The 12,379-nt window shown below is 38.9% G+C and overlaps 1 long non-coding RNA gene and 1 pseudogene across 1 annotated transcript in view; one reads left to right on the plus strand and one right to left on the minus strand.

The window, feature by feature from the left end:
* LOC149748438 (uncharacterized) overlaps positions 1 to 12,379 on the minus strand; it is a 49,180-nt gene that overhangs the window by 25,009 nt on the left and 11,792 nt on the right. The window contains exon 3 of the long non-coding RNA XR_016394371.1: positions 10,687 to 10,717. This is a non-coding gene — a long non-coding RNA (uncharacterized LOC149748438). The remainder of the gene's footprint in view (positions 1 to 10,686; positions 10,718 to 12,379) is intronic.
* On the plus strand, positions 2,953 to 11,575 carry LOC149748439 (cullin-1 pseudogene; annotated as a pseudogene).

A 12,379-nucleotide genomic window follows, 5' to 3' on the forward strand; every position in this document is an offset into this window, starting at 1 on the left:
ACTCTTATACAGTGTACTCTCATAATGTTTTAAAAATCATTTAGAAATCTGTATCAAGGACCTTAAAATAGTCATACACTAGATGTCCACTCAGGAACATAGAAGATTTGCCGTTTAGAAGTAGAGGCTTTCTCTCCTTAGTCCTGCCTAGATATGAAGAGACTAATTCCTAGCCTTGGTATTTGATGTATTCTTCTGTGGTCATGCTCTATTTGATTTGACTGAAAGCAAAATAACATCCCAAACACTAGTGTCCTGATGAGGGTCACAGGATCAGATGATTCACATGCCCTGGTTCACATCCTCTCAGTCCAACTTGTTGCTCTGGCCATTGCTACAGCAACCAGCTACATGCAGACGTAACCCGACAACACCTTGCCTTCTCTCCACTCTGTCTTCTCTTCTGACCCAGGGTTTCTCTGCCACCACTATGTGGGACACCTGCATGAACCCATTCAGTCTTTCTGATGCCTGTGTGAGCATGGATACATCAGGGAGTTAACCTCCATGGGATAACCCTAGGTTAATGCAAAACAAAGTACAAAATTTCCATTGAAACTGCTGATCTACCCACTCTAACTGTAGAATTCCTGAGCTGCCAGCAGCAGAAACCAATGCCAAGCCTTGCACCACTAGGACCCAGCCTTTCACTTTATGGCAGGTTGATTACATTGGGCCACTTTACCCTGGAAGGGCAGCAAGTTTCTCTTCTCACACTTGAAATTATCTCTGGATACAAGTTTGCCTTTTCTGCCTTGTGCCTCTGCCAGGAGCACAGCCCAAAAGCTTATACCTGATTAAGTTACATAGAATCTTCCATAATATAACCTCAGACCAAGGGGCCATTCTAAGAGAGAAGGTATGACACTGAGTGCCTGACTCTGGAATTCACTCTCTGGTCCTACCATACAGGGTGCCATCTTGGAAGCAGCTAGCATAATAGATTTTTGAAGCACCTGTTAAAATGTGTAAAGCATCATCTTTGGGTATCTGCTAAGATGAGAAATATGCATTGAACTAATGCCTGATATGCAACGCTATGGCCCCAATCTCTAGACTTACCTGGGACCATGAAATGAGGGGTAGAAGTAGAATTGGCCCACTGCATCACTCCTCACAGTGACCATTTTGCAGAATTTCTACTTCCTGACCCCACAAATTTAGGTTCTGCTGGATTAGAGGACATGAAGCCAAATGGGACTGGGGAAGGGAAGCAACAAGGGGAAGCTTCTTCCTGTGTACACTGTAAGGGTTCCATTAAAGCAGAAGCTGGTCAATGTTCCCTCATACCAGTGGAACAGTAGGCCAGGAAAAGAATTACCGTATCGTCGGACATGATCCCAAATACCATAAGGAGCGGTTGCTGCAATACAATGTGGGAAGACAGAACTGTACCTAGAACCTAGGAGTTCACTGGAGCATCTCTTGGCATTTTCATGCCTGCTGATGAGTCTAATAGGCAATTGCAATAAACCCAAACTGGCAATATTAAAGCACCTGAGAACTCCAAACTCTTAAACTCAAACTCCAAACAAGCCATCTAGACTGAAGTTCTAGTCAATGGTAAGAAAATTATAAAATTGGTGATAGACAAAGGAGAAAATAAACATTACTTGTACCTTTTGGACTAGCTGCAGCAGTGGAGACAGCACATTGTTCCATTAATATTTGCATATTACATCATTGCATGTATCCTAGAAAGCTTTTGAGAAATAAATGTAATGGATGGTCACAGCCAATACAGTCTTTCAAATAGTTAGAGTGACTGATGATAAGTGAGAGTGAGAGTTAAATAGTTACCCATTTAAAAATAAGTTAGATAGGGACAGGCAAAAAATATTTACACAGATCAATGAATAAAAGATGTCAGAAATAGATTTAAAATTATGTCAACTTACTACAAGATAAAGGTATTTCATGTAATTGGGGAAATGACAAAAGTTTTCAACAAATGATAAGATAACTAAAAAGGATCCCTCCCTCTTGCCTCTATTATTTTTAAAATGCTAAAGGGATCAAAGATGTAAATGTAGGATATGAAAATGATAAAAGTAATGGAAGAAAATATGAAATAATGTAAGTGAACTAGAAAAAAGATTGATCAACTCAACTACACAAAAATAAAATATAACTACAGAGCACAAATATCATAAATACAGTCAGGATAAAAGAAGATTGTAAAACAAAAATTGTAACAGACAATTATAGGAATAATTAGATTTAAAAGAGCTTCTAAAATTAACAGAAAAAATCAATAGCCCAATTAAAATAAGCAAGGATATTAACCAATCATTCACCAAAAAAAGGAAATATAAATGTCTTTTAAATGTGAAAAGTTTTCCATCATCAATAAATTATAGTGCATATACACAGTGGTAGTTCTATATAAACTATGAAACCATTTCCAAGACACATTGTTAAATTTTCAAAAACAGGGTTAAAAACCAAGAATTTTAAAATGAATATGTGTATATAGTGCCTATGTGTGTATATGCTTCTATATGCATAGATTATCTAGAGAGATACGTAAATTATCTATAATCATGTTGCCTCTGGACAGGAGATGAAGTGGGTACTGAAAAGGAATGATCACTTTTCACTACAAACCCTTTCATATTTTCTGGATTTTTTACCTTATGCATTTATTCATTATTTTTAAAAATTGGTTGCCTAAAAGTCAATTATTTTCATCATTACTATGACTTTAGCTATTCATTTTCATCATTTTTAATACTTCTTAGAATTACAATATATATATACACACACACACACACACACACACAATAGTTTATTTAATCATTTCTCTATTGTCGAACATTTTTTCCTAATTTTTTATGTTAAAGATTTCACATGTTTGTATATACTATTTTTCTTCATATGCATAGTCTAGCCAAGCTGGTCTCTGCATAGTCTTTTCCTTTCCACTAACTCCACATGCCTTCCCCAGCCTCTTCTCAAGAGTTTTAAGTTCAATCTTTTATACTCTATTTTCTTTTTCAGCTCTGGCCCTGAATTTTTTTCTTTCATTTACTTCCTATGTATTTGTTACTTCTCTCTACCTATTTTGCTTCATCAATAAAATAGGAATACCAATATCAATCTCAGAGAGTATTTGTGAACATTAAATGAAATTAATGAGGGAAACATGTATAAGTGATTAAACACTACAAAAACATAAATTATACCATTCATATTCTGTTGTACTTTGTTATAATTATTTAAGTTACCATTTGTTGTATTAGCGTCACCGTTATATTGTTACCATTTTGTGTACCTCCTGCATACGTACGTATTGCCTTTTTACTAGCTTGTCAGTACTTTAAAGAAGGATTCATCTATGTACCCTCTACCAGTAGGTCTAGTTGGCACCTTGTACTGAGCAGTCCTCAATGATGTTGATAGGGCAATAAATGCAATAAATAAAACGATTGATTCTAATACCCGGATTTGGAGTTATGAACTGTTCCATTAAAAAATTTTTAATTCAGCAATCAGAGTATAAATGATAGTCCATAACTTATATATAATGCTGCATTAAGAGAAATGCTCAGTAAAAGGGGACACCTTTCTTGCCCTGGTACGCCCCAATCCACCACCAACTGATAGAAGTACACATCTTGAAGGAGGCTATTGAATCTACTATAAAACACAATTCAGGGGCTTCCCTGGTGGCGCAGTGGTTGAGAGTCCGCCTGCCGATGCAGGGGACATGGATTCGCGCCCCGGTCCGGGAAGATCCCACATGCCGCGGAGTGGCTGGGCCCGTGAGCCATGGCCGCTGAGCCTGCCCGTCCGGAGCCTGTGCTCCGCAACGGGAGAGGCCACAACAGTGCGAGGCCCGTGTACCGCAAAAAAAAAAAAAACACAAAAAAACACAATTCAGATCCCAGCTTCTCTAAGGGACCTATAAACCTCTCAGATACAATCACATTCTCTCTGACTTATTACTATGTCACCTATTTCATCTATGGACTTTGCTTTACCTATTGTCCTGCACATTATTATTCATTTACATGACTTCTTCCTCTAGCATATAATGACTCTTTGAGCGCATAGTAAACGTGATTTTTCATCCTCATTTTCCCAGTCCCTACCACAGTGCCTGGTACATGGTGCATCTATAAATATTCACTAAATTGAAATTAAGCTAATTTGAGGAAATGAATCACTTATATTGCATAATAGTTAAAAAATGAAAAGATTTTGGAGCAAATTTGATTCAGGGAAAATATGTTTTATGTAATTTTTATCATAATAATATTTGTTATAAACTTAGTAATAATAAGAAAACCCAAAGATGATATATTACCATCAAGTATAGAGTTGAAAAGAAAAAGAATTGCACAGCGTCTACTTAATATAGTTCAGTTAACATCTGTTTGTGGTGCCATTAGTTACTACCTACTGGCTAGTGTTCAACCATGATCAGCAAATTAGGAGGTTGTATTCCTGATGATACGTCTATTTTCTGCCTAATAGTGTATTAATTTAGCTGACATTGGCTGTCCTGATTAGAATCAATTCACACATCAGAACATTGTTTGTTGAGCATGGCAAATATTTGCCTTAAATCCTCTGCTTTCCTGTCTTTAAAAAGAAATAAGTGACTCACTAAGAAGGCCTAATAAGAAAAGAAATTTAAATTATTCTGTTCAGAGCATCCCCAGTCCCAATCTCTTGATTTTCAGATCACTAGTGGATTTCAATATATATATAACTTCTTAGATAAGACACTAAGATAAAATAGTTGTGTATTTATGTATGTAATTTATTAATGTTTACTTCTAATAAAATATATATTTATGTGTAAAATTTATATCTTTATATATAAATATATATTCTAAATTATGGACGTTGATAAATTCATGAAAATTTTAACTAAGGAAAAAAGCATAATTGGAGGTATAGATTATACTATAACAGGCACATTACTTTTGGCTAATATAAGTTGGCCCTCAATTATAAATTCATAATCAATTGAACATTGTATTGTATGCATTAAGGCAGGATGTGGGCAACTAGTCCTTAAAACTAGTTTGATGTACTGGTTCTTCTCCATTTAACTTTTCCTCTAGCTGCTGCTTTAAAATTTTCAATGGATTACATTCCTGTGCTCACCTACTCTCTGGTTTATGATTGGATCTGGTCCAAAAAGGCACTGGCAGGATATGAGAGGAAGGAAGGAGTCCAGAGCATTTATTCCCTTGACCCCTTCCATTCTGAGATACTGTTTGATTATGCCTGCACTTTTTTTATGGTCTAGGTTCTGTCAGGGAGATTTATTCCCATGGCTGTATCTTCTATCGAGTTCTAACAACACAATGGAACTTCTAGTTTCAAGATGGACTGAACATGCACGCCAAAATTTCTGGCTCCTATTCAAAACTGACATTCTGGTTTATGTTTAATACAGATACTGTAGAAAGTTTATAAAAGTAAATAAGTATTAATATATAACTATATTAAGAGGGGGAAATGGGATAAAATGTTCTGATATCAGTGAAGCAATGAACAAAGGCTGCCACTACTCCTAGACTTAAACCAATGACATCACCAAGAACGTGACTGCAAGGAAAGGCCATGGTGTCAACAGGTGGTCATAATTGACGTAGAATCAAAACTAAGAATCATCAGGTATCTGAGAAATGCTGGAAAAGGAGGCAACAAATTCATGAATCAAAGAATTTATACCCAGTAACTTAGAGATGACATAAAAATATCAAAAGGAGTTGGAATACATATAGTTACTATTCACAAAGAGATAAATAAAATACAGCCATGACACAAAAGTAAATAGCTATAAAATAAAAATGTACTGTGGAAAAAGAAGTTAGAGATCATAGAAATGGCAACTTGTTTGAAATTAGTAAAAAAGAAACTCATTATAGTCAGGTTAAATAACAAACTGAAACTAGCTAAAGAACAAAATAGTTCGTATACACGAAACGTGCATCTTTCCCCCCAGGAACAATTGCTCAGTATTTGCTCATTCAAGGTTCCCAGAGACTTTATAGACTATAACTACCAAGAATAACAAGAGTTGGGCGAGTGGGCAGAGAGGAGGAGGGAGCCGTGTTGCATGCAACTCCAGGCAGGGCAGCCCCGGAGGCTGAGGGACACTGCAAGACCTTGGTGGAACGGGGTTTAACCGGGGCCAAGAGCAACGACCATGTAGAGACGTCGCCGGAGCCATTTAGGCACCCGCGAAATGCGGTGCACGTGTATTTTTTGGGTTGGCCAAAAAGTTCGCTTCGGTTTTTCCATAACATGTTACGGAAATATATAATGCAAATAATGCAGTGGATTACCTTATGAAGACAAAGGACAATAGAAGCAGTGAGCCTGCTTCTGAGCAAGATGTTTCTGCTCACTCAGTTCAGTGCTGGAATCACTTTGGTGTTTGCTTTACTTGCAGGTCCCTTTCCAGGTTTGCCTGCAATGAGATTTCACTCTCTAAATTTAAAGGACATCCTTTCTGAGCTGCTGTGAATAAATCTGGAATGATATTTTAAATTTTCATCTAATGGAGAATTAGCTGTACCTTGAATAAGGATTGGTGTGTTGGACGACTTCAGAATATCACTCACAATGTCATCCAACAGAAGCCAGAATCCCCGTGGACTGAAGCAGATTGGCCCTGACCAGACCTGGGATGACCTCAGAGCTGGAATCCAGCAAGTGTATACCAGACAAAGTATGGTGAAATCCAGATACATGGAACTCTACATTCATGTTTATAACTACTGCACGAGTGTGCACCAGTCAAACCAAGCTCAAGAGGCTGGTGTCCCTCCTTCTAAATCAAAAAAGGGGGAGACGCTGGAGGGAGTTCAGCTGGTTGGCTTGGAATTGTACAAACAGCTTAAAGAATTTTTGAAGAATTACTTGACAAATCTTCTTAAGGACGGAGAAGATTTGCTAGATGAGAGTGTACTGAAGTTCTACACTCAACAATGGGAAGATTACCGGTTTTCAAGTAAAGTGCTGAATGGCATTTGTGCCTACCTCAATAGATATTGGGTTCTCTGCGAATATTACGGAGGACGAAAAGGAATCTACGAAATCTATTCTCTTGCATTGGTGACTTGGAGAGATTGTCTTTTCAGGCCATTGCATAAACAGGTAACAAATGCTGTTTTAAAACTGATTGAAAAGGAAAGAAATGGTGAAACCATCAATACAAGACTGATGAGTGGAGTTGTACAATCTTACGTGGAACTGGGGCTGAACGAAGACGATGCCTTTGCGATGGGCCCTAGGCTAAAGGTGTACAAAGAATCCTTTGAGTCTCAGTTTTTGGCTGACACAGAGAGATTTTATACCAGAGAGAGTACCAAATTCTTGCAGCAGAACCATTACTGAATATATGAAGAAGGCGCAGACTCGTCTGCTGGAGGAGCAGCGGAGAGGCCGGTACCTTCATGAGAACATCCAAGAAGAGCTAGCCAGGAAGTGCAGGCAGGTGCTCATTGAGAAACACTTGGAGATCTTCCACAGGGAATTTCAGAATTTATTGGAAGCCGACAAAAGTGAAGATTTGGGTCGCATGTATAATCTTGTATCTAGAATCCAGGATGGCCTGGGAGAATTGAAAACACTCCTGGAGACACACATTCATAATCAGTGTATTGCGGCAATTGAAAAGTGTGGAGAAGCTGCTTTAAATGACCCCAAAATGTATATACAGACAGTGTTGGATGTTCATAAAAAATACAACGCCCTGGTGATGTTGGCATTCAACAACAATGCTGGCTTCGTGGCTGTGCTGGACAAGGCTTGCAGTCGCTTCATAAACAACAATGCAGTTACCAAAATGTCTCAGTTGTCCAGTAAATCTTCCGAGTTGCTGGCTGGATACTGTGACTCCTTGTTGAAGAAGAGGTCCAAGAACCCAGAAGAAGCAGAACTAGAAGACACGCTCAACCAAGTGATAGCGGTCTTCAAGTATATAGAGGACAAGGACGTGTTTCAGAAGTTCTACGCAAAGATGCTGGCAAAAAGCCTTGTTCCTAAGAACAGTGTGAGCGATGACGCCGAAGCAAGCATGATCTCTAAGTTAAAGCAAGCTTGTGGTTTTGAGTATACCTCTAAACTTCAGCGGATGTTTCAGGACATTGGTGCAAGCGAATATTTGAATGAGCAGTTCAAAAAGCACCCGACAAATTCAGAGCCGCTGGGCTTGGATTTCAGTATTCAAGTTCTGAGCTCCGGATCATGGCCTTCTCAGCAGTCCGGTACGTTTGCCTTGCCGTCGGAGCTGGAACGGAGTTATCAGCGCTTGACAGCGTTTTACGCCAGCCGTTACAGTGGCAGAAAATTGATGTGGTTATATCAACTGTCTGAAGGAGAATTAGTAACAAACTGCTTCAAAAACAGATACACCTTGCAGGCATCTACATTCCAGATGGCCACCCTGCTCCGGTACAACACGGAAGACGCTTACGCCGTGCAGCAGCTGACGGACAGCACCCAGATCAAAACTGGCATTTTTGCACAAGTCCTACAGATCTTATTGAAGTTGAAGTTACTGGTCTTGGAAGATGAAAATACACATGTTGATGAGATGGAATTGAAGCAAGATACCTTAATAAAATTATATCTTGGTTATAGAAACAAGAAATTAAGGGTTAACATCAATGTGCCAATGAAAATGGAACAGAAGCAGGAACAAGAAACCACACACCGAGACATCGGGGCAGATCGTAAACTACTGATCCAGGCGGCTCTTGTGAGAATTATGAAAATGAGGAAGGTTCTAAACCACCAACAGTTACTTGGAGAAGTACTGACTCAGCTCTCCTCAATATTCAAGCCTCGGATCCCAGTAATTAAGAAATGCATTGACACTCTGATCGCGAAAGAATATTTGGAGCGAGTGGATGGTGAACAGGACACCTACAGTTACTTGGCGTAACCCTCCTGGAAGGGTTTGACCGCGGGCGCAGCCCCTCGTCCCGTGGAAAGTATGGAGACGAGTTCACCGCAGAAGCCACGCCCCCCGCACCTCCTGCTTGGCCCCCAGGTTCCCACTGAGGGCTCGGGGCGATCAGAACTGCTCAGGATCGCCACACTTCAAGTCTGTAAATACGGACACCGATGCCATTTAACCTAATTTAAGACCAGAGGGGATGGAACCTTCCATGCTGAGGGCTGCATGCTTCTGCATCCGAATCAACCCATTGGCCACCTGAATAACAGCTGCTGGCTGGGCGGCACCTCGGAGGCCAGCAACACCTAGAGAGCAGGTCTGAACGGACCCACGTGTAATCTGCTATGAAAAACCATTTGTATAGTATGTTTCATTTTTTAATGTGTGAAAATAAAGAAAATTAAAGGAAAAAAAAACCAAGAGTCAACTCTAGAAAGTATCAAAGTGACGTTCAGAAGCATGGAGAATAAATCCAGAAGTTCAAATTTTTTTTTCAATTTAATTCCAGAAAAAAGTAATAGAGAAAATAAAAGAAAGCCAATATTTGAAGAAATAATGGGAAATAATACCTCAGAATTATGGAAATATATGATTCTACGTATTACAAAAGTCCACTTAATGCAAAGCAATATCATAACAAATTTAAAAAGCAAGAAACAAATAAAACTTCACACCTGAACACATTGCAAAGCAACTTCCACATGTTAAGGATAAAGCAAAACTTCAAAAGCCCTCAGAGGGGAAAAAACAATGTAATAAAGTGTAAAAATCAATTTTCATGAGCTATTTTATCAGGTTCGTTAGATACATGACATCAATAGAGCAATACTTCCAAATTACTGAGGGTAATTGCTAAGAGTTCTGCTTCTGCAATTGCTCACTAATAGCTTCAGACCAACCTTCCAACCAAGGAAAACTTAAAAATATAGACAAAATTCAAAATGAAAAAAAAAAGGATCTGTTTGAAAATTGCAGTAAAGGGTTAATCAGCAGGCTTGGAATGTTCAAAACTTTCACATTCCAGAGAAAGGAGTGGCCCTCAACTAGTTCCTGAGTGATAAATCTTTAGAATATCCTGTCTGTTAAGAGTATATTTGATACATGAGGCCTTGGGGCATGCCAGATATAGTTCACGCTATAAAGTGACTTATGGTGGGAACTTGGACCTCACTGTATCAGTTTGACCTCCGGAGTTGCTGGAAACTGAGTAACCAAGGTCAGCCACTTGGGCAGTCAGCCATGCCTACCTGACTGACCCTTAATAGAAACCTTGACACCAAGGCTCATGTGAGATTCGCTGTTTGGCAATACTTCATACGACTTGTCACATATGTTGCTGGGAAATTAAATGCTGTTCAAGGACTCTAGGAAGGAGAACAGCTGGAAGCTTGCTCCTAATCTCTCCTTGACCCTGCCCTTTGCACCTTTTGTCTTGACGGAGTTTATTCTGTATCCTTTCGGTGTGATAAACTGTAACTATGAATATAACAGCTTTTCTGAGTTCTCTGAGTCTTTCTAGCAAATCATCAAACATGAGGGTGGTCTTGTGGACCCTCAACACAGAAGGCATCAGGGAGTTTCAAGGTAGTAAAGACAAACAGAATAGAAAATTCTGAAGAAGATCAAGCGTAAGTGGGAATTTGATATATTTGAAGGTTGTATGACAAATTAGCAGTTGGAGTGACCAACTAATTAATATTGGCTCTGGTTCTCCACAGAAATATATTTAAATGGAATGTATATATGTTATTACTTACCTCAAACACAAATTCCAGATGGAGAACAGACCTAAATAAAAACAGAAACATGACTTTTTAATAAAGAAAACTGTCTCTATGATACTGAGGTAGGGAAGCCTTTTAATTAAACATTTTTCCAAGGTAAAATTAGTCAAAAAAAGATTGCCAAATGTTCTGGCTATCTCAAAGTACTAATAATCATTTGACGAAAGGCAGCATCAACAAAATTAACAGGTGGAGAAAAACTGGAAGAAATAGTTATGTATAAATATAAATAAAATATTGTAAATATATAAAATACATATTACAAAATAAAGGACTAGTATGTAGCATAAAGAATACAAGTCAACAAGAAAGGCACAAACAACTAAGTGGGACACTGGAAAAAGACAGTTTTTCAAAAAATGAAAAAATTGGCTTAAAAATATATTAAAAAGTACCCAAACACTAAACAAATGCAATTTGAAAGAACAGAAATGTGTCATATTTCACTCATCAAATTAGGAAAAAACTTAAAATGGTTTAAAGATCGCTTAAGTTGTGGGAAACATAAACTCTCAGAGTTCTGATGTTTACAATGGGGCAGCCAGTTTTCAGGACAATTTGAGACTGTCTTTTAAAATATGAAAGGTGCATGCTCTATAACTTAGTATTTCTGTTTCTAGGCACCTCCTCTAGCGATCTACTCATGCATGTCAAAGTAAACACTTAAAGGTTGCTCTTCCTTAAGGTAACTTGTTTATTGGCCTTCAAGGACATCACTTTCTATTGTTTTTTCTCCTTTGTCACTATTCACTCCTAACTCTTCACTGTTGTTTTCTCTCTTTCCTGACCCTGTAAGGTTGGAGTAGCCCCAGGCTCAGCCCCTGCTGCTCCTCTCTTCTTCCGCTACATTCACCGTCTTAATTATCACAGATGGCTCACGGCTTTAAACAGCATCTATAGGCTGATAACTCCAAGATACCTATCTCCAGATCAGATCACTCTCCTAAACGAGACTCATATATCCAGGGTCCTAATCACTCACTACTGTATCATTAGACAAAAATCTTCTGTGCTTCCTCAAATTCCCTTGGCCACCTCTTTACTTACAGAGATGCTTTCTTCCTTGTGGGCTACACTGCTGCTGCCTTTGCCAATGCCCTTGCCAAGTTTCCTCAACTGGCTGGAGGTCAAGGTGAAGTCCCAGACCTTCACGCCTCTCAAGTCCCACAGACCAATCCCTGTCCATTTGCAAACCTCAATGAAAAAAATGGGGTGTGGGATTTGTTCCTTATTGACCACCAAGGAGCTGAAAATAACATCCAGTAAAGCAGGGCGTTGTATCCTCTTGACTAATGGGAATCGAGAGATGGGAGGAAACTGAGTAGGTAAATTCTGTCTCCTCTCTCTTCTAAACTATTCTGAGGTGTAGTTTCCTGGGGCTAATAAATTCAGACTGGGAGGAGATGAGAGAAATCATTGCCTTTAAAAAGTGAAAGGCGCCTGTGAGTGAGTCAAAGCTGACCTGTAGTCAGTCACACATTTGTGGCTCCTTCTATCTCCTGCCCACACTCATCACTTCCTCCTCCAAATTCCTAAACTGAGTCTAGATTTCTTCTTCTCATGTATCCCCACGGCATCTAGCATCTTGTTGAACACACATTAAAAACTCTCTAAAATAAATGTCTTTTTAAAGAGAAAGACAATGAGGATGGGAGATGAATATGCG

Source organism: Delphinapterus leucas, chromosome 9 (assembly GCF_059928025.1).
Source record: "Delphinapterus leucas isolate spDelLeu-1000000601 "Yukka" chromosome 9, BTC_Dleu_Yukka2, whole genome shotgun sequence".
Taxonomy (NCBI): Eukaryota; Metazoa; Chordata; class Mammalia; order Artiodactyla; family Monodontidae; genus Delphinapterus; species Delphinapterus leucas.